The sequence below is a fragment of the Malaya genurostris genome, chromosome 3 (genome assembly GCF_030247185.1).
Source record: "Malaya genurostris strain Urasoe2022 chromosome 3, Malgen_1.1, whole genome shotgun sequence".
In the NCBI taxonomy this organism is placed as follows: Eukaryota; Metazoa; Arthropoda; class Insecta; order Diptera; family Culicidae; genus Malaya; species Malaya genurostris.
The window spans coordinates 154,456,828-154,480,789 of NC_080572.1; the positions used below are offsets into that span (position 1 = coordinate 154,456,828).

The 23,962-nt window shown below is 38.3% G+C and overlaps 2 long non-coding RNA genes across 2 annotated transcripts; one reads left to right on the top strand and one right to left on the bottom strand.

Moving 5' to 3' along the window:
• Positions 1 to 6,500: 6,500 nt before the first annotated feature.
• LOC131436442 (uncharacterized) lies at positions 6,501 to 6,989 on the bottom strand. Its single transcript, XR_009230624.1, has 2 exons — positions 6,808 to 6,989; positions 6,501 to 6,744 (listed from the first exon to the last, which is right to left on the bottom strand). It is a non-coding gene; the product is annotated as an uncharacterized LOC131436442 (long non-coding RNA).
• Positions 6,990 to 21,752: 14,763 nt separating this feature from the next.
• Positions 21,753 to 22,234, top strand: LOC131438576 (uncharacterized). The gene is made up of 2 exons (XR_009230956.1): positions 21,753 to 21,927; positions 21,991 to 22,234. It is a non-coding gene; the product is annotated as an uncharacterized LOC131438576 (long non-coding RNA).
• Positions 22,235 to 23,962: the final 1,728 nt, after the last annotated feature.

The following is a 23,962-nucleotide window of genomic DNA, read 5'->3' on the forward strand; positions in this document are numbered from 1 at the left end:
TGAGATGAAAAAACTGCAACAAAGTAAAACGCCATAATTTTTTCATTTTTTTTTTAAATTTTATTGAATGAAAGCAAAAAATGTCGGAAATAACATCAAATTTGAGAATCGGTTTAGATTTGTTCGAATTGGCCACCTTTGGCACGAACTATGGCCTTCAAACGGCCAATGAAACCATCACACGCTGCCCGAAAGTGGCTCTGCGGTATTTTGTCCCATTCTCGGCGAAGCGCTTGCTTGAGATGATCGACACTTTGGTATTTTTTAGTGCCAACCTTGCTTTCCAAAATACCCCAGGCACAATAGTCCAACGGATTGGCATCCGGAGATTTTGGTGGCCATTGTGCGGTGGAAATGAAGCGAGGAACCTCATTTCTTAACCATTCTTGGGTGGCGCGTGCTGAGTGCGATGGTGCTGAGTCCTGTTGGAATGTCCAAGGTCTGCGGCCGAAATGTTTGCGTGCCCAGGGCTTCAGAACTCCCTCCAAAATATTTTCGCGATAGATTTGCGCATTTATTTTGACCCCACGGTCGATGAATACGAGCGGCGAGCGACCATCGGCTGTTATGGCGGCCCACACCATCACCATGGCCGGCTTTTGAGTTCTGGTGGCCAACCGAAGTTGCAAATTTTCAGCTGACCTCTCTGGCAAGTAAACACGATCATTTTTTTTGTTTACAAACTGCTGGATAACGAATGGTTTCTCATCGGAGAAAACCAAATTCGGCAGTTCACCACTTTCGGCCAAGCGAAGCAACTCTTTAGCTTTTTCGAGTCTAACTTTTTTTTGCGCATCAGTAAGATCTTGCACTTTTTGGAACTTCAATTGCTTTAGTCCAAGCTCATTTTTCAATATTTGCCGAATGGCATATTGCGATATGTTCAGCTCACGAGCCATTTTTCGGCCACTGCGACGCGGATTTCGTTCAATTCGCTTCTTCACTTTTCGAACCATTTCTGCCGATGTTGCTGTTTTTTTTCGTCCACGTCCTTGACGTCGGGCTACGCTACCAGTATCACGGTAACGAGCGATGGTACGAGACACAAAAGATTTATTCACTTTTAAATGCTGGAGGGCTCTAACGATAGCCACTTGTGGTTTTCCAGCCAAATGCAAAGCAATCACACTATCACACTTGAATTCCATCACAAATAACTTTTTTTCTGAAAAATTCCCACCAAAATGCTTTTGTGCGCTTGTAAATAATATAATGAGCTGTCACTAGAATAAATCTGACAGCTGTGGGACGAGCGGTTTAGAAGTGACAGCAGTCTGAAGTTGGTTGCAGTTTTTTCATCTCACCTTGTAATGTCACAATTCCTCTTGCTGTTAACCCGTCGGAGAGTGAACAATTTTGGCTGTATTTATCCGGCTTTTCTCCCGAAGCTACTGCTCAGCAAATTAGTGATCTAGTGATGCAAAATCTCAATACTGATGAAACTATGAACGTCACAAAGTTAGTTCCGAAAGGCAAAAGTCTCGATGAGTTAAGTTAAGTTGAGTGTCGTTTAAAGTTTGGATCGGACTACATTTCAAGGATATGGCATTATCAGCTGAGACCTGGCAGAAAGGTATAACGTTCAGGCCTTTCGATTTCGATCGTACAACACAGAGAAGTACTTTTCGTTTCCAACCGAATTCAGACACAGGAGCTAATCAGTAGCCCTTCGTCACACACTTTTTCGCTTCCGTCACAAAATTCCGTTTCTAAACCCATCGAACGATTTCCGCAGCCGCTTCGTTTTCGCTAACAGTTTATTATCAAAATGTAAGAGGTCTTCGTACTAAAACAAACGATCTGTCACAATGCGATTACGATATTATAGTTTTAACAGAAACATGGTTAAACGATAACATTATGAACAGTGAGCTTACCAACAGTTACTGCTTGTACCGATGCGATCGAAATTAAAACACCAGCTCATTTCAGCGAGGCGGCGGAGTACTGGTTGGAGTGAAAAGAGATGTAAATAGTATCTCAATAACAGCAAACAGCCAGCAGCTAGAACAAGTGACCGTTCGAGTTAATTTGAAACTCTTTTCTTTGTTCATTTGCGCTGCCTATCTTCCACCTAATTCGGATGTGGCCCTGTATGATACACACTCGTCTTGTGTTCAAGAGATATTTAAGCAGATGTTGTTGTGGATGTTGACTACAATTTTCCTCATTTAAACTGGCATTATGAAGAAGTTACAAGCTCGCTGCTTCCAATTAACGCATCCTCTGAGCATGAAATTGTTTTAGTAGAAAAATTGTTATCGAACGGACTGCGGCAGATCAATGATCTTAAGAACATGAACTAGATCTTGCTCTAACAAATGACCCTGTGATATTTGATTTACTCGAACCACCCTGGCCACTGATGAAAGTTGACCGTCATCACAATCCTTTTTTGCTTCACCTGAATCTTTCCGCAACTTGTATACCAGATGGAATTGAACCAACTTTTGATTACAATCGAGTGAATTATACTAACTTGAATGAGCTGTTTAATGGGGTTGACTGGACCGAAATCGTTCTCGGTGACACAATTGATGACGCTGTCTCATCTTTTTACACCAAACTGTATGAAATTATTCAGAATAACGTACCAATCAAACAACGTTCTCTTCAGAAGAAATTCAAACAGCCCTGGTGGAATGTCGAACTGCAGCGTCTACGAAATCGTTTGCGAAAGGCAAAGAATCGGTACTTCTAAACCAAGTCCACATGGCATAAAGCAGAGCCACGTGAATTAGAACGCCAGTACAACCCTTTGAACGCAACTTGTTTTCGGAACTATGTGCAGCGTATTGAGAGCAACGTGAAAGACTACCCAACTTCTTCTAGGAATTACATCGCCAGCCGCAACAAATCTAAAGGCATTCCTATTAACGTTCGTTACAAAGGAGTTTCAGCCGAAACATCGCTGGGCACGGTGAACCTGTTCTCGTCGTTCTTTCAAAGTGTGCTAAGTAATAACTCACCACCCTTGTCAGAATCGTACTTGAGCGGCTTGCCCAATTATCATCTGGATATTCCACGCATATTTTTAGCCAACAAGACATCCTCCGTAAGATGTTAACTATCGATGGTTCGAAAGGTGCAGGGCCTGACGGTTTACCACCTGTTTTCATCAAAAACTGTGCAGCTGCACTCGCATTTCCCGTTTCTATAATATTTAACCGTTCTTTCGCGGATTGTGTTTTTCCGAGTGCATGGAAAATTACTGCAACAGTTACAATACACAAGAGTGGCAGCATTCATGACGTAGATAACTATCGATCCATTTCGATTCTTAGTTGCTTACCTAAATTGCTAGAGAGCATGCTACACGATGGTTTATATGAGACTGTACATCACATCATCGCAGATGAACAGCATGGTTTCGTGAGGAAACGTTCTACTACAACAAATCTGATGTGCTACATTTCTGATTTAATTGATCAAATGGAGCGCAAAAAACAAGTGGACGCGATTTACGTTGACTTATCCAAGGCATTCGACAAAGTTCCTCATCGACTTGCTGTTGAAAAATTAAGCAGACTTGGCTTTCCGGAGTGGCTGACACAATGGATTAGGACATAGTTGACTGGACGCAGTGCTTTTGTAAGCATTGGTAACATACAATCTTCTTCTTTGCAATATCATCAGGTGTTCCCCAAGGAAGCCATTTGGGACCGCTGCTTTTTGTATTGTTTATCAACGACCTCTGCAGAGCTATAAAATCTCTCAAGCTATTGTTCGCGGATGACCTGAAGTTCTTTCGCTGTATAAATTCATTATTGGACTGCAACGCTCTTCAGTCCGACATCGATGCACTTGTTGACTGGTGCAAAATCAACGGAATGGAAGTAAACGTACGCAAATGCAACGTAATATCTTTTTCTCGATTGCGTGGCTCCACAACTTTCGACTACAAAATTTCATCACTAAGCATTGAAAGAGTCACTGTTATAAAGGATCTTGGTGTATTATTAGACCACAAGCTAAAATTTTCAGAACACGTAGCAATGACCACTGCTAAGGCCTTTTCAATGCTTGGTTTCATTCGTCGAAATACTCAGGCTTTCGAAGATGTATACTGTCTAAGAACATTGTACTGTTCCATTGTTCGCAGCATTTTGGAATATGCTGCTCCAGTCTGGGCACCGTACCACAGCGTACATACCCGCTTGTGAGGAATTCTGGCAACCGTCAGAAGGCTGGCTGCATTCCGGCAGCTGTCAACATTGTCCAGGCGAAATACGTGATTACCTCGCCGCACGTGTCTTGTTTATTTTTCTATTCCTTCTATTTTGTTTTTGTCGTGAATACGACTTACTTTACTATGGGGTGCCTTTTCAAAATTTACCCTCTGAGAGAGTGATAAGTTTTTGATCGTGAATATCTCTTGTTGTATTTAACGAATCAACATAATTTTTACTACATGCCATCGGAAATATGATCACAATTTTATGATAAAATTTTCAGTTGTGTGGCATAATCTCAAATAGTTCAAAATTCAACTTTTCTGAAATGTTTGGTATAAACGAGTATCAAAGAGGATAATTCATAAGGCGCGTTTGCCTTTCTCGTATTTTGAAAGCTCATAGCTCAGTGATCTGTGAAAGGATTTATATAATCTAACTACCAATAGAATCGAAATTTTTCAACTTAAACGTGTATAGCAAAAGTATTGAAGTTTTTCAATAGTACACTATTGAAAAACCTATCTCATTTGACCCATGTCAACACCAGCCAATCAGAACGCGTTCTGAGGAAGAGAACAAAATATCTGCTGCTGTACAACAAATCGTTCAAGAAAAATGTTCCGAAAAGTGGTGAATATCGCAGTGAGTTCCTCAATTTGGTCCTTGTGAATGCTAGAAACGAATCCCTACAGCATATTGAAAGTTTCTTTCAATAAATTATGCAAATCCGAAATGAAATAATCGACATAAAAATTCTGTATGCGGCTATTTTTATAGCCGTTAGGACCGCCCATTAGTGAAAAAGTTACAAACGAAATCAAATAAAAGGAAATCTCTTAACAAAAATTGAATCAGTTTGGATTCTATCGCCGCTGCGAGCAGATGTGTTTTGTGTCGTCTGCACAGCTAGATTCGCTTTCGACAAGAGCGATTACGTCACAGCTGCCGGTCATTAGCATTGGAAAAAAACAACGGTGGAGAGCATTACACAATATCAGCCGTTCTAATGGCTCTAAAATTTTTCTAAAGAACTATTAGGATTTGTTTTTCGCAAATCGAAGGTAATTATTCTCAGTTTAGTGCAAATCAAGAACAGTTTGGTTAAATTTTGCACTTTTCGCTGTGTGAAATTCACAGTAATCGAGATCAAGTGAAGCCTTCTTTGTTTTTGCGAAAAATGTGAAATAGGGGAATGCTTGCATAATTCATACAATTGATATTCGGAAGTGTTAAGGAACATGTCAGTTGTTTTCGTGTTCACGACATCCAGTTATGTCGGTGACATTACCCACCCGCCTTTTTTTTTATTCGACTTCATTTGATATTCGTCAATCCCACATGTCCATACAAAAAACGAATCTTGAGACTAGGTAAATGAGATTGAAATATGGGTATGTTTGGTAGTGAGAAAGCAATGTTATTGACAATAACATTTTAAATAATTTGTATATATGAAGGGCAATAACTGATTGTCTTTCACATGTACTTTTTATTGAAAAAATAAAACCAAGACGCTAAAAATGTAGAACCGATTCAAAACGGTTCTGCTAATCTTGTATGGCAAGAATCCGACAGAAACAGAACCGATAATAACCGCTAGGCGAAATTCTCTGCCGGAAACGGTTGTTGCATTGTTGCCAGACCTTAGCCGGAATTCTGGCAGAACTCCGGCAAAAATGGCTGGCAGACATAGCCAGTCGTCTGGGGGGGAATCTGTCCGCCGCGTACAAGTGGGTATTAGCAGAATCGTAAGCGTGCAAAAAAGTTTCATACGTTACGCTCTACGTCTGCTGCCTTGGTCCGATCCCGTTCACCTCCCCTCCTATGAAGATCGCTGTCGACTTAATTATCTTCCAACATTAGAGAGCAGAAGGAAAACCTTGCAACGTCTTCTAATCTTCGACATTGTTGGTAATAATATCGACTGTGCTGAATTACTAGGAAAACTAAAATTTCGTGCCCCGTTGAGACGGACCCGTCGTATGGAACTGTTTCAGCTGCCTAATCATCGCACACAATATGGACAAAACAACCCTCTTAATGTATGTTACCGATTGTTTAATGAAGTGATGTTATGACAAATTTGATTTTAATGTGTCTAAAAATGTGTTTAAATTAAGAATTAGCATTTAAGTGTCTGTGCGATGTGAATTTTCGAAGACCAAATAAATAAATAAAAATAATGAAATTTGTATCTAATAAAATATACTATGAAACGTTTTTGAAAGAGCTCACTCCGAAAAAACGAGGACGAAGACAAATTTTAAAAACTCTCGATCACTTTGAGGCGGATTTGAATCTTTTTTACGAAGAAGAGTCAGAAGATCTTAATACATTGTAACTTTACTCAATATGTTTAATATTTTCTTGTATAAATGTATGCAACGTTTTCCTATGAAAGATATCGGCACGAGTTTTTACTAACAGCATTTGCATCCTCCTTCTCGAAAATTTGTTTAAAGAAAGAATTGTGTGTTTGCGACATTGTTTTCATCTCATTCTCCGGAACAATAAATACATTGAAGCATAGGACCGTAATTTTTCTTCAATGTATATTGAAACTCATTTCCTGATAAAAAAACAAAAACAATCAATAAACTTCAATAACTAGTTATTGTAGAACGAAACTTACCGTTTTCTTTTAATAAATAGGTAGCAGTTTCACTATTTACACTTCCCAACATTCAAAATAAACAAAATATTCCTGTTATTATCGATATTATAATAATTAAAACGTCTAATAAAGAGGTTAAAACCTTGCGGAGGGCCTAAAGAAAACGACGAATAAACCAAAACAATACTTGACATTTTTGAGTAAACGTCTAAAGTAAACGGGCCAGAAAGGCTGCATGCTTTAAGTAAAGGGCGAAAAACACATTTTGTACAAATACTCTTCAAATTGATAAATTTATTGTAAAACTATTATATACTGACTGACCCGTCGAACTTCGTATCGCCCGGAATTTTTTTGTTCGAATTTATGTTTTCGGACAGCAGAATTGTCAAACGACTAAGTGCTTCACGTATGTCTCCATTGTTTTTCTGATTACCTAACCTACAATCAACGGAATGCGACACACACACGCTTTAGCTCAAAAATGTGTATCATAAAAAGTTAATGTAAAAATGTGAATTACTTATATTAAAATTGAGCAAATGCACAGATTATCATCTCATCCTTTGTATCAAAGCACTGAACAGAGATCTCTCTCGTACCACGTTTTCTCTTCCAGGTATGATTCTTGCTTTCGGTAATCGATGAAAAAGCTCACTAACCCGAGTTTTGTATTGACAAACTTAACAATATGTTGAAAAGTTTATTTTCTAGAGTTCTTCATTTGGTAGAGTAGGATATATTTACAATTTGTATTTAGCCAAAGTAACCAAAATTACAGAGTATTCTGAACAGTTCGTTTTTAGGGAACTACTCATACTTGAATTCACCCAACACAACAGAACTAAATTTGAACAGTTCCTTGTAAATCTTTTCAGTAGCGACGAAGTTTTCTCACAAATGCGTTCAAGTTGCCAAAAAAGAGCCACGCGTATTTTATAGCTCAATATATTAACACTAGAAAGGCCGAGTTTTTCGTATACCGATAAGGGCCGCAGGGAGTCAATTGACTCCACGCGTAGTGCGCACCGTTTTTAAGCGTTTTGTCCTCGTATCAACAACTGTCTTTGTGGTTTTGCTTGCTAGAATGGTAGAAGAATGCAATAAATGTTTATATAAATATTTCTAAGGCATTTAATAATGATAGAAGTGCGGATTAGGTCATGGAGGGGCTGCTCCAGAAAAATAAATACCTCAATTTCGAAAAGCATGTTGTTTTTTTATTAGAAGAATATAATTGAGATTGATATGATAGTGAAATCGGACTTACTACGTTCACATAACGCTACATTATACGCAGTTCAAGCATACGCTCTTGGAGCAACTTCCACAAACAAACTTTTCACATGACAAACATTTTGTGCATGTTTTATTCTTTTTGCATTGTTTTTTGACTTGACAGTAGTGCCTTACACTGCTTTCATTACCTTGATCAGCTTTGGTTTTTATTCTTGCATCTGCGTACTTTTGCGCAAGTTCTTTAGCCAATTTCAGTAGAAAGCTATGCCGAGAAATTTGCTTTGTGTGCACTGCCTAAAAACAATCCAAGAGTTTATGCCAGCAATATCGAGCATGTTGTACAAAACGTGCATCGGCCAGCGTCTGGTACCACATCGTGTAGTGTACAGCCGAGCCGACGACACGACCTGCCACTCGTCTATTAAAACTGTATCGCAAATTTAACTACCCCTCAGTAACTGGTAATGTCAAAACTGAATAGCTTGAAAAAATATTGGAACTGGCAACAAGGGCCAAAAATTGTTTATTTCGAATAACAGAACCATAGTTACCAATGTTGTTCTGTTGAAAAATAAAAAAATCTAAAATGGTACCGATATGTGTTTGTGCTAGCGAAAAAATGACTATCAATTCTAGGTAAGGTATTCATAAAATATGCATTAATGACAGCTTTTTACAATAGTTATTTATTTCAGGTTACCGTTCGAAAGCCGAACAACAAGTACAATCTACCAAGTTGTGCTGCAAACTAATCGAAACTTTTAAAAACTCAGATCCTCTCTTCGTTGTGTGGTGAGGACCTGGCGACTGGAGAATAGCCTGAGATACACTATTATCCCAGAATACTTTCCCAGCTACTTGATTTTTGTAAATAAATACATTTTACCTTATTCATTCAATAATACGTTTATAATAAATAAATGAATTATCCGTAATCGACTCAGCTCCACATTTTATTTCATATACACATAAACGATTTGCATTAGTTTAATTAGTTCTATGTACTTTCTTGTAATGCATATACCACATTTTGCTAACAAATTAGCATCGATGGTTTTACTTTGAATGTCTATGAGCGATTGCTGTTTTGTCAGACGAATCAAATATCTCCGTATGGAATACCAAAGCAGAGGACAGTGATATAATCAAGTATTAATACAGTATTAATAAACTAATTTTTAAGGTAATCGTAATAATTGCTAGTAATAATCGTTCACGTTCCGGTTTCCCTCGATATCAGCAGTGTATGTTTTCGAGCCTCATGAGTGATCGGAGCCAGAATGGATCGGTGGTTCAAACAAAATGAAATCTAACCGTATAGTCCCTTACGACAGAGTCAATTTGAATTTTTGGAGATTGTTCGCTGCACTAGATACGGGAAACTCGAACCAGACCCTCTAGTTTGTTTCACCTGTAGCAAAATTCTGGAGACAAACTCTTTGTTTATTTATTGGGACTCTTTGGAAACTTGTTCGAAGCAACTAAACAGTGTTGCTCGATAAGATTGTTTTTTGTCAATAGCGAGGGATCGCTCAATTTATGGTAACTGATGGTAAATCATTAACGAACATGTTTCAAGCCGAATTTCCTTCAGAGTGCCTGGTCGTGTCGTCGGCCGAGCCATCTGATCAAACGAATCAATCAATGATTTCGTACAACTTCTTTGGATCTGAACCTATCCCGACACTAGGATGCATAGTACTCAGTACAAGAACATTTTTCTTCTGTTTGCCCTGGTAGACAGTAAGCGTAGACTCATTACATTGCAATAAAAGTGTAGAATATAATGGCTCTTTCATAAGCTTTACCTGTTGAGGTATTTCACGTTTAGCTCTATTCACTGTGCCAACAATGCTGGTTCGCTTTTCCTTCAGCCTTAGAGCAAGCCTCCGGGTTGTAAAGAAGTTATCAGTGGTAATATTTCGGCCCTTGTTTTGAAATGGTTTCGTCAGTTCCAGAATCACGTGTTCTCCCAAACTTTCGTCTTTAGGTCGTGAATCGTCCTTTCCAAGATACGGTTGTATATTGCATACATACTTCGTCTCGGCATCGGTCAAGACCCAAAACTTGATACCAAATTTATCCGGTTTATTCGGCATATATTGGATAAAACGACAGTGGCATTTAGAAGGGAGAAGCTGTTCATCGCCAGTTAGATACATACCCGGATTATAACAACTCTGACAATTTTCAACGAATTTTTCCCATAGGCTCGAAATCAAGGCAAATTTATCCTGCTGTAACCGTTCCGATCGCGTTGATTTTATGTCAAACCTCATATTGGATATAATATCACGAAAGCGGTTTCTGCTCATAGTTTTGGCAAAAAAGGGGGGACCCCAATCTCCTGACCACAATACATCCAAATCAAGCTTACTCATTCCGTATGCCCCGCGCACGTACATGATAGCAAAAAATGCTTGCAATTCTTCTAAAGACAATGTCCAATCAGGGTTATTTTTGACACTCCTAGCGTAATTTTCAGTGCACTTTATTATGCTTTTCAACATTACGTCTGAAAAAAACAAGTTCCAAGCGCTAAAGGTGCTCTCATCGAAGACATGATGCTTAGCGTGAGGGCTTGGTCCACCTTTCTCTCTGACAATATTTTGGGCGGATCGTTTTGCTACTAATTCAACTCCCGGCTGAATAACTGTCCAATATGTCGTTTTGTCTTTACCTATTAGCGTATCACCTGGTTTCAAAGGCAGATCATTTTTGGTACGCGCCTGACGGTTACTCGAAGTACTGGGACCATCGCCTCCCGAACGGTTTACAGACGAGCGCGATGCACCCTTCTCTAAACCTGAAGTTTTCTTTGGAGCAGATGCATTGTTACTCTGGTCACTGTTGCGCCGTTTTGAGACACGTCGTCGCGTACCTTTTTTGGGTTCAAAAGGTTCCTCTGGGAAAGATTAAAATAACAGATTATTTTTATGAAAATGCATCTTTTATTACGCACTTTGGTCATACAGCTATCGGTTCTCAAATTTTTAGTTGTGCATTCATAAAGAGTTCAACTAACTTGAGATGTAAAGTGTAAAAGTAAAATAAAAAGTAGTACCCATAAGTCTCACCTCTATATAGAGGATCATAATTGATGAACACTTAATAAATAAGAACATTTTTGAAAAGAAAATCCTGGAGCAGCACGCGAATAATCAAGCGCAGGAGCCAATTGACTCCCTTCGGCCCTTCTAGTGTTAACACTCAAACCCTCTGGGATGGTTGGCCAAATGATTAGTTTATTCAAATTTATGCGTTTTAGTAAATCTTGCACATTTCAGATTGTTCCAGAACTGTTCCCATATACATCTTTAGTTTGTAACCTCCTGGTTTACTTACTCTGATTACTACATGCACAATTTGATTAATATTTAATAAAAATAATACTTTGTAAATAATAGCTTCTGCAGTCCTTGAATTAAACAAAAAATATATCTTTAATATTATTATTATTATCATCACCATTACTATTATTAGTATTTTTATCATCATTATTATTACTATTTTATTCATAACCCCATTTTCAATTAATCTTCTTAAATGCGTTTTATATTAAGTCTAAACTTCAAGTTCCAATCCTGAAATGGTATCAGATACTCCCTTAATATTTAAATACAAAAGAATTACAATGATTTAAATCACTTCCAATTGAAATGGTCACCCTATTAAATTCGTCAAAAGTTTAAATTTGAATTTGCTATAAAATCCTCCCATACCCCCTGATAACATAATTTTCCTACCTACGGGCATTATCCGCTACCAACCGAAGATGAGATGTCACCCGGCCTTTCCGACTTTTCTGTCGGGACGCCGCGGAGTATATAATCACCAGCGAATGATGGTTCGCTCTCTTTTCTGGTAACAAAAGTCTAGCAATATAAAGTGTGATACCTTAATACCGCTTATTACAGTGACTATAGTATCGATCATAGTGTGGTAGCCATCGTGAATGATAAACCGGGCGGAACAAACAAAAGGAAAGTTCCCCGACATCCACCGCAGGTGAATAGTGACCAGTTAACTGTGAACAGAATCCACCTAGTGATCTCTTGGGTGTGTGTGGCTCCCATACCGACCGGTTGTGCTGAAAACCGAGACGGTAGATGTTACCATTGTCCCTGTCGCTGAAGAGTGATTTAAATCTACCTGTTCGAAGTGGAATCGATCGTCGAGGCACGACCATTGGATTTCGAGACCGACGCTACGTTAGGATTTCGAGATCGACAACGACGCCAGGAAAACCGTAAGCGGACGCTACTTTATTCCTTTCCTATATTCATTAAAATTACATTTATAACCTGAAAAGTTCCAATAAATCTACCATTCTTATTGTGCATGTTATATGAATATTTCATACATCTCGAAAGTTTTTATCCCTTTCACTATCTTTGGTTAATTCGGAAAACGATAGGGAAGTGAGTTCGCAATTCTCCCGGGTAATTCGACCCGAGCCGAGTAGATAAAAAAGGTAAGGACGTGAAACTTCAGTGACTTCAGAAGGACACCGAGATTTGATCGGCGTCTTCAGAATTAAGTTACAAAATGGCGCCCAACGTTAAATGAAAGGAAAAAGTTTTCTAATTTTCATCAAATTAGAACACTTTTACGGTAACTCCGGGAGAAATTGCAATTAAAGAAATTAATTTCAATACAAATTACACTCCATAACACATTACATTTTAAACGACACACATTTTTTATTCAACCATTGTGATTTAAATAATGTACAAAAGTGGGGTAATTTTCTTATACCGAATGATGAAAAAATTTTCTTTATAATTAAGATTTTGCTTGAAAAGTGCTTGATCGGTTTACGGTGATTCAGTTGTCCAGCAAAAAAAAAAAATAGTGTGATTTGCGGAAAAATATAAGCGTGCATAATCAATCGTTTTATCGTGGTTTTTTCATTTTTATTTTTCAATTGTTTCGTATATAAATGTTAAAATGGCTGATTCGGATGTGAGTTATACACACGTTGCAAACTTGGTGCGAAGATGGTACCATGATATAAAAATTCACCATCTTACAAATGATGAGCTTTTGTTTGAACTTTCAATGCTTTTGTTATTTGTTATTCGTGACGATCCAAGTTTCTCGCGTAGGAGAAGAAGTTTACGTGAGCATTTGAAGATTGAAAAAGAAGATGATAAATTAATAGACGCTCAAATTTCAGTGAATGTGCGCGAGGAAATCGAAGAGTGTAAACAAAAATTTCAAGAAATTTGTAGTTTAATAAAGCCAAACGATCAAAATGTGATTAGCAAATGTAAGACCAGACTGATACACTATGCTCACAAAGTATATCAGCTATTACTTCATACTTGTCACACACTTGAAGAGCAGGAAAATTTAAAAAAGATACTGCGTGAAATAATAAATAAAATTAAGCAAGAGTTCTTTAGTACGGAGGAGGGTGATCAACAAGACCAAGAATCGGTAGATAACCAAGATCTACAAAACTTGTTTGATGAAAATCCAGAGAAAAATCAAGAGAGTTTAATAGAAATCGATCCACAAATTAAAACCTGGATACATTCTTTACAAGATCGCATAGCAGAACTTGAGCTTAAGTTACACAGTCGAAATAATCAACATCATACTGCAACACAAACTTATTCAAATCTTTCCTCAACTTTTGAAACACAGCAAAAATATAATAACCCGACTGGTACCATACTTAACAAACAAAATAGTTGCCCTACGTGTCCTAATTATAACAATCAACACGTGTTTAACCCGAACAAACCATCATTTCATCAGATCAGTTCCCCTTCTCGACATAGCTTACCAGTGTCCAAATGGACCATTAACAAGTACGATGGGGAACTTCAAGGGTTAAAACTAAATGAATTTTTAGAAATTGTACAAGCGTTATCGATGGCCGAACATGTGTCCGAAATTGAACTGTTTGAGTCCGCTGTGCACCTTTTCTCGGGGCCAGCGCTGAAGACACCAAAGTTAACTTCTCTCCAAAACCCTATTGTGTTGCGCACTGCGAGCGGAGAGCAACTTGAAATTGTAGGACAAGTTTATCTGCCGTTCGTCTTCAACGGCCAAACTAAATTAGTTTCAACGTTAGTAGTTCCAGAACTGGTCTTAAAATGTATATGCGGCATGGACTTCTGGAAGAAATTTCGGATCAAACCTACGGTACAAGAATGTTGTCATCTAGAATCTCCTATGACTATAAATTGTCCATCTTCATCCTCCGTTCTCAGTGCTGAGGAAAATGAAATTGTCACTCAGCTAAAGACGCTTTTTCTACCAGCCAAAGAGGGACAACTAACTTTAACTCCTCTCGCTGTACACCGAATCGAGCTTCAAGACGATTGGAGAAAAAAACCTCCAATTCGACAATTTCCCTATGTTATGTCTCCTAAAACTCAAAAATTAGTGTCTGATGAACTGCAGAGGTTTTTAAAGGCAGGAATCATCGAACAGAGCAATTCTGACTGGTCCTTGAATTGCGTACCCGTGATCAAACCAAACAAAGTAAGATTATGCCTTGATGCACGAAAAATTAATGAGCGCACTGTACGAGATGCATACCCGTTGCCTCATCCTTGTCGAATTTTGGGACAACTCCCAAAAGCGAAATATTTGTCAACCATTGACCTTTCCGAGGCCTTTTTGCAAATTTCACTAGACCCAAGTTCTCGCAAATATACCGCTTTTAGCGTGCAAGGGAAAGGGCTGTTTCAATACACGCGCATGCCCTTCGGCTTAGTAAATAGTCCAGCCACTTTGGCTAGACTAATGGATCGAGTCCTCGGTCATGGTGAGTTAGAGCCATATGTCTTTGTTTACCTCGACGATATAGTCGTGGTAACGGAGACATTCGAGCACCATGTGCAATTACTCCATGAAATCGCTGACCGCCTAAGACAAGCCAATCTTTCAATAAATTTAGAGAAATCCCAGTTTGGAGTTTCTGAGATTCCATTTCTTGGATACCTTCTTGGTACAGAAGGTCTTCGTACTAACCCGGATAAAATTAAACCGATAGTCGAGTACGTAAGACCAGATACCGTTACGAAACTAAGAAGATTTTTAGGCATGGCAAACTATTACAGGCGTTTCATTCCTGAATTTAGTGGAGTTACGTCTGCTCTTACCGACTTACTGAAAACAAAAACAAAGAAAATTGTTTGGAACGATAATGCCGAGACAGCGTTTTGCGCTATCAAAGAGCTTTTAGTTACAGCTCCCATTCTTGGTAGTCCTGATTTTAGTGCACCTTTTACCATTCAAACTGATGCCAGCGACGTGGCTGTTGCCGGTATCCTGACACAACAGCAGAATGGCGGAGAGAAAGTAATTTCTTATTTTTCTCACAAACTTTCGACCCCGCAAAAAAATTACCACGCGGCGGAAAAGGAGGCATTGGCTGCGTTATTAGCAATTGATGCTTTTCGGTGCTATATTGAAGGATATCATTTTACCTTGGTAACGGATTCTTCAGCGCTAACTCACATTTTAAAATCAAAGTGGAAAGTAGGGAGTCGCTGCAGTAGGTGGAGCCTGGACCTGCAACAGTACGACATGACAGTTGTGCATAGGAAGGGGAAAGATCACGTCGTTCCAGATGCATTGTCACGAAGTACTGCTGTCATCCAGGATGCGCGTAAAGCGTGTTGGTATTCTAGACTGAAAGCAAGAATACTTAATGACCCAGATAAGTTTGTTGATTTCAAACTTGAAGGTAACCGTTTGTATAAATTCGTGACGTCAAAGAACGAACCCTTTGATTGTCGATTCGAATGGAAAGAAGTTCCCGTACCAGAAACCATTCAAAATATTTTGAAAAAAAACCACGATGAGGTATTTCACCTCGGTTTCAATAAAACATTATTACGTATTCAAAAACGATATTATTGGCCAAAAATGACCTCGACAGTGCGTTCTTACGTTCAAAATTGTCAAACTTGTAAAGAAGTTAAACCGTCTTATGTTTCTGTAACCCCTGAAATGGGAAAATTGCGAGAAGCTAAACGTCCTTGGCAAATAATCTCTGCCGACTTTGTTGGCCCACTTCCTCGGAGCCGCAAAGGTCACCAGTACCTACTAGTAATAGTTGATTATTTCTCAAAATGGGTGATGATCCACCCAATGAGAAAAATTGAAAGTTCGTCGACCTGCGCTGTACTTCGAGATCAGTGGTTCTTTCGTAACTCTGTTCCGGAGATTATTATCACAGACAATGGTAGTACATTTGTTTCGAGAGAGTTTAAAGCTCTTCTCGATCATTTTTGCGTTACACATTGGCTGAATTCGAAATACCATTCTCAGGCCAATCCTGTAGAACGCGTAAATCGAACCATAAATGCTGCCATACGCTCATTCATCAAGGACGATCAACGTGTATGGGATACTAGACTATCAGAAATTGAGCTCGTACTTAATACTAGTGTACATTCTTCGACGGGATTCACACCGTACTTTATTACGCATGGACAAGATTTATCAGAGCATGGCTCAGATCACCGTTACTTCAGACACAACAGTAGTTTGACAGAAGAAGAGAAAGAAGCTCGACGAAAAGAATTGTTTGCCAATATATACAAATCGGTCACTCAAAGTCTGACCAAAGCACACGAATGTTCTAAGAAACGCCACAATCTGCGCCATCGGCAGTTCGCCAAAGCCTTTAAACCAGGACAGTTAATCTTCCGCCGTAACATGAAGCTTTCGAATGCAGGAGAGTACTACAATGCCAAATATGGGCGGCAATACCTCCCTTGCAAAGTAGTGTCAAAAATTGGAACTAGTTCATATGAACTGGAAGATTTATCTGAGAAAAAACTTGGGATCTGGCCAGCAGTACATTTAAAACCTGGGTGAATGAACGTTAAACATTTTATTTAGATTTCTGTGTCAAATAGAAATTTGTGAACGTGCACCTTTTGAATCTTTGTCCTTCATTCTAAATTCTTCAACATGAGCACTCGAGTTTAGCCGTAGTTGGGACAAGTTTCTCGGTTTATACAAACTTCCCCAATCAAGAGCATATGTGTCATCTCAACCATTGACCGACTTCATCATACAACAAAACTAAGCCCCAAAGACAGTAAAAATAATTTTTGTTAATAAAACAAAAAATGGCATCCCAAATTTTATGTTGGTTTCCATTAAAACAAACCAAACTAAAATAATCATTCGATGTTTTCCAGTACAGTAAACATAAATACAACCCATATTATCAGAACGATCGATCATTTACCTCTTAGATTAGGGCACCCTAGAAATTATATAGAAATTAGGATAAGAGAATGCAGTGAAGATGGATGTTATGAGAAACGGTAGAGTGAATGAATGACTGTGATTGGAATGAATGGAATGAATAGCTATGATTGGAATGAATGACCGAAAAGAGTGAATGGAACCGGATCAATTGAATGGACGGGTTATAGAGAATGTATTGAATGAAAGAGAAACAATTGGTAAATATTTATGATTTTGTGGCTTTTGTTGCTTTTGTCTTTGCTAAAGGCTTATAGACAGTATTTGAATAAGATTAAGATGTAATAATCATTTATCTTTTTCTGCAAATCACTCAATCAATTTTGTCTGGGTCCAGCTGTTGACTTGTAGGTTGGGTCGAGTATATAGATGGCATTATGCTTGTAAATCTAATTTATCTGACGGAATCTGAGGTTATGAACCTGCTCTATACACATAATATGATAAATCACATAAATGGTTTGTACATGGTGAGTCTCACCGTTGGAGAATCACTTAATTTGGAAGAAAAGAGCTCCCTTGCGGAAAAATCATTGTTCCAAATTATCTTGGTACTCCAAGGGAAGTAGGCCCATGTCGATATTAGATGTGGTGAGTCTCACCGTTGGATAATCACTAAATTTGGAAGAAAAGAGCTCCCTTGAGGAAAAATCATTGTTCCAAATTATCTTGGTACTCCAAGGGAAGTAGGCCCATGTCCAAAGAAGATGTGGTGAGTCTCACCTTTGCAGAAACACGTATTTCGGAAGAAAAGAGCTCCCGTACAGGGAAAAATCATTGTTCCAAAGTAAACTGTTACTGCAAAGGAAGTAGGCCCACATCAGGAATATTATGGCGAGGATTGTAACCTCCTGTTTTACTTAATCTGATTACTACATGCACAATTTGATTAATATTTAATAAAAATAATACTTTGTAAATAATAGCTTCTGCAGTTCTTGAATTAAACAAAAAATATATCTTTAAAATTATTATTATTATCATCACCATTATTATTATTAGTATTTTTATCATCATTATTATTACTATTTTATTCATAACCCCATTTTCAATTAATCTTCTTAAATGCGTTGTATATTAAGTCTAAACTTCAAGTTCCAATCCTGAAATGGTATCAGATACTCCCTTAATATTTAAATACAAAAGAATTACAATGATTTAAATCACTTCCAATTGAAATGGTCACCCTATTAAATTCGTCAAAAGTTTAAATTTGAATTTGCTTGAATACCCCCTGATACCATAATTTTCCTACCTACGGGCATTATCCGCTACCAACCGAAGATGAGATGTCACCCGGCCTTTCCGACTTTTCTGTCGGGACGCCGCGGAGTATATAATCACCAGCGAATGATGGTTCGCTCTCTTTTCTGGTAACAAAAGTCTAGCAATATAAAGTGTGATACCTTAATACCGCTTATTACAGTGACTATAGTATCGATCATAGTGTGGTAGCCATCGTGAGTGATAAACCGGGCGGAACAAACAAAAGGAAAGTTCCCCGACATCCACCGCAGATGAATAGTGACCAGTTAACTGTGAACAGAATCCACCTAGTGATCTCTTGGGTGTGTGTGTGGCTCCCATACCGACCGGTTGTGCTGAAAACCGAGACGGTAGATGTTACCATTGTCCCTGTCGCTGAAGAGTGATTTAAATCTACCTGTTCGAAGTGGAATCGATCGTCGAGGCACGACCATTGGATTTCGAGACCGACGCTACGTTAGGATTTCGAGATCGACAACGACGCCAGGAAAACCGTAAGCGGACGCTACTTTATTCCTTTCCTATATTCATTAAAATTACATTTATAACCTGAAAAGTTCCAATAAATCTACCATTCTTATTGTGCATGTTATATGAATATTTCATACATCTCGAAAGTTTTTATCCCTTTCACTATCTTTGGTTAATTCGGAAAACGATAGGGAAGTGAGTTCGCAATTCTCCCGGGTAATTCGACCCGAGCCGAGTAGATAAAAAAGGCAAGGAAGTGAAACTTCAGTGACTTCAGAAGGACACCGAAATTTGATCGGCGTCTTCAGAATTAAGTTACAAGTTTTTTAGATAGAATACCCCAAATGGCAAAACCGACTTACCCCAAGGCGATCTGGAATAACACCGGTGTTTTTGGACCATATCAACACCGATTAAGGCAGAATGAAATTAAAGAATACCCGGTTTTTCTGACATCAAATGCATCAAGATCGGTCAATTTATTCAGTAGTTACAATTTTTTGAAAAAAAAAATCGATGAAAATCCCAACCCGAGCGTTTGATTGTTAAAGTGGATATTTTTCAGGTACTGTGGAACTCTTAGTTGCTTGGTGAGAAGACGCTTAAATTTAAATTTGATATTGATCTTACAAATCTGAACATTCTTCACAGAATAATGCATAGAAAATGACAGTCTCAGTCCATTATGGTAATTCTCTTTTTTTTTATAAATTTTTTTTTATTCAGGCCAATTTGCGTACAAGCTTTACGTGGCCGAATGAGCCATGTTTTTATTAGATAAAATAATTTTTTTACCGTTGGATCTCGTTGTCACCTTTTTTCTAGGGGGAGAGGAGCTTCCATTTTTATCTTGCGATGAGTGAGGGGCACTTTGTTCGTGACTCGTCTCGTCCTCCATTGCCGCATCGGTGGTATCGTTGTTGGTTTCCGTTTTTTCTTCGTTTTCCTTGTAATTCGCATTCTTGGGTTGGTTGTTAGTTGCTGTAGACACGCCTTGTTGTGCATTAATTGCAGTTGTTGGTGGGTTTGATGGTACAACAGGAGTACTGCGCTCACTAGTTTCCGTTGTTGGGCGGTTGTCCTTATTTTTGTTTACAGATGTCCTTTTTGCAGTTTCAGTGCAAGGTTTGCCGTAGTGTGCAGGTTGTTCACAAAACTGACATGTAACCAGTTGATTTTCATACGTAATCAGCGTTTTACACGGATGTATCCCGTCTTGATCACAAATGATGTAAGATGGAATTGCTTTACGTAGTTGCATACGTACTACTCGCACGCCATTCCGGATACCCGGAAAAAAATTCTGCCATACTTCCCTTTCGATGGAAAGAACTTCACCGTACTGCGACATACATTCCCGAACATACCCCTCGCTGGTCTGCGGGGGAAGGTCATGCACGCGTACTTCTATGGCATTGTCCACTATGTACACAGGGATTTTATATTTAACATTGTCATGATCAATACTGTGCACCCCGTTATTAACCGAAGCAAATGCAATTGCATCTTTTTCACGTTTGAACATAATGTACACACAGTTAGACGCCTTGTTGAATTGAATCTCACTTACATCAGTAACGTTTAGATGCATTCGTTCCTTAAGCAAGATTTCAATTTCGGTTGCTGCTGGCCTAACTTTGCAGCGCTTGAAATCAATACAAATTGAATTTGGCCTTGTAGGCCAAGTTTCAGGCTTTGTTAAATCGTATTTGCCCATTTCGTACACTCTATTGTTCACTACACTGTATTGTCTTTGTTTCTATCGTCTCGACCGTAAGCAATTGTCGACTGTGTCTGATGAGATGCCAGCACGAACTGATGGTAATCCTCTTGAACATTGATCTAATCAGCTAAATCCAAGGAAAATCTCTTAGTTTGACCTTAGCGCTTCTACAGCATAATCTTTCAATTGATTAATTCAAAAATTTTCAGGTTTGTTAAACTTACACTCACAATGACCAATATTATTCATCTGACTACATTACACACAATCCATCAACTGGTGAACGATATCAGAACTTTTTCTCTAGCCTATTTCTAGTACAGTATACATTCCGTCAGTCATTTATTTCGTTTTCGTTTGATTCTAAATTTAATCCAGTTTCCTCCCTAACTGCTGTCAAACTGTTTGTTTGAAGCTAGTTTCGAACCTAGTTTCAACATTGTTGGTGAATTCAAGTATGAGTAGTTCCCTAAAAACGAACTGTTCAGAATACTCTGTAATTTTGGTTACTTTGGCTAAATACAAATTGTAAATATATCCTACTCTACCAAATGAAGAACTCTAGAAAATAAACTTTTCAACATATTGTTAAGTTTGTCAATACAAAACTCTGGTTAGTGAGCTTTTTCATCGATTACCGAAAGCAAGAATCATACCTGGAAGAGAAAACGTGGTACGAGAGAGATCTCTGTTCAGTGCTTTGATACAAAGGATGAGATGATAATCATTTTTGAGCTAAAGCGTGTGTGTGTCGCATTCCGTTGATTGTAGGTTAGGTAATCAGAAAAACAATGGAGACATACGTGAAGCACTTAGTCGTTTGACAATTCTACTGTCCGAAAACATAAATTCGAACAAAACATTCCGGGCGATACGAAGTTCGACGGGTCAGCTAGTATATAATAGTTTTACAATAAATTTATCAATTTGAAGAGTATTTGTACAAAATGTGTTTTTCGCCCTTTACTTAAAGCATGCAGCCTTTTTGGCCCGTTTACTTTAGACGTTTACTCAAAAATGTCAAGTTTTGTTTTGGTTTATTCGTTGTTTTCTTTAGGCCCTCCGCAAGGTTTGAACCTCTTTATTAGCCGTTTTAATTATTATAATATCAATAATAACAGGAATATTTTGTTTATTTTGAATGTTGGGAAGTGTAAATAGTGAAACTGCTACCTATTTATTAAAAGAAAACGGTAAGTTTCGTTCTACAATAACCAGTTATTGAAGTTTATTGATTGTTTTTGTTTTTTTATCAGGAAATGAGTTTCAATATACATTGAAGAAAAATTACGATCCTATGCTTCTATGTATTCATTGTTCCGGAGAATGAGATGAAAACAATGTCGCAAACACACAATTCTTTCTTTAAACAAATTTTCGAGAAGGAGGATGCAAATGCTGTTAGTAAAAACTCGTGCCGATATCTTTCATAGGAAAACGTTGCATACATTTATACAAGAAAATATTGAACATATTGAGTAAAGTTACAATGTATTAAGATCTTCTGACTCTTCTTCGTAAAAAACATCCAAATCCGCCTCAAAGTGATCGAGAGTTTTTAAAATTTGTCTTCGTCCTCGTTTTTGTCGTGAATACGACTTACTTTACTATGGGGCGCCTTTTCAAAATTTACCCTATGAGAGAGTGATAAATTTTTGATCGTGAATATCTTCTGTTGTATCTAATGAATCAACATAATTCTTGCAACATGCCATCGGAAATATGATCACAATTATATGATAAAATTTTCAGTTGTGTGACATAATCTTAAATAGTTCAAAATTAAACTTTTCTTAAATGTTTGGTACAAACGAGTGTCAAAGAGGATAATTCATATGGCGCGTTTGCCTTTCTCGTATTTTGGAAGCTCATAGCTCAGTGATCTGTAGAAGGATTTATATAATCTAACTACCAATAGAATCGAAAATTTTCAACTTGAACGTGTATTGCAACAACATTGAAGTTTTTCAATAGTATACTATTGAAAAACCTGTTTGATTTAACCCATGACAGCACCAGCCAATCAGAACGCGAGATGTCTGCATCTATACAAGAGCATCCATATAAAAGTTGAGTGCTTCATTTTTCCTACCATTTGCTGAGCATCTGTTCCCGAAACAAGACACACGAGAGCAACATCGTGGACCTGTCGTCTCACTGTTTCCCGTTCTGCGTACAGGAAAGGAATTCTGAAAGGCAGCCGAAAATTCCAGCAAATTCAAATAGCACTTTTAAGTGCTAAAAATAATCATAAAGAATTAGTTGAATTTTATCGCTTTCCTACCATTTTCCGAGCAACTGTTGCCGAAACAAGGAACACACGAGAAGTTAAATTAATTTGCACCGTCACTAACACATTCAATTACGAACGGCAATGCGAAAGAGGAAGTGATGATGTTGAATACATCTTTATACTAGTACACAAATATGCCGTGCGAAAGAGTTGCCACGTACAGATCAATATGTATTTTTTTTTGTCGTGAATTCTTTAGTATGGGGCGCTTTTTGATCATGATATATAACACATTCAATTACGACAGGACAGTAACGCTATCTCGCAATACGAAACAGAAAATTTTGATTTAGAAACATCTTTATACTAGTATACTTTATACAAATTATTAGAACAAATGTTTTCACTTGATTTGCGCATTCTACTTTCTAGGCGTATCAGAACTGGCTAAATTTAAAGCAATCCTAAATATTTCTTTATCACAGTTATGTGGTCGTCCTGAAAAGGACGGGGTTTTCAACTCCTCGTCGTTACGGATGGACAGCTGCAGATGGCGAGGGATGATTTTCGTTTTCTTGTTGTCGCGGGCAGCATTACCAGCCAATTCCAACACTTCGGCAGCCAAGTACTCCATCACTGTCGCCAGATAGACCGGTGCACCGGCACCGACACGCTCTGCGTAGTTTCCCTTCCGGAGCAGACGATGGATTTTGCCAACTGGGAACTGCAGACCAGCACGGTTCGAGCGGGACTTTGCCTTGCCCTTAATTGTTCCTCCTGTGTGCGTGTTTCCGCGTGAAAATTCCACAAGAAGCTGTTAACCGTTAGACAGCCAGTTCAGTATTACTGACTGCCACTCTACTAACTCTCTCTTTTATATCGTCTCACAGTTTCCCGTTCTGTGAAGGGGAGGTCCGTACACCGCTACCAGTATAAATTGAAATGTGATGTGAGAAATAGCGTCATTTGAGTTAAAGCAGCTACTCTGTACGTAC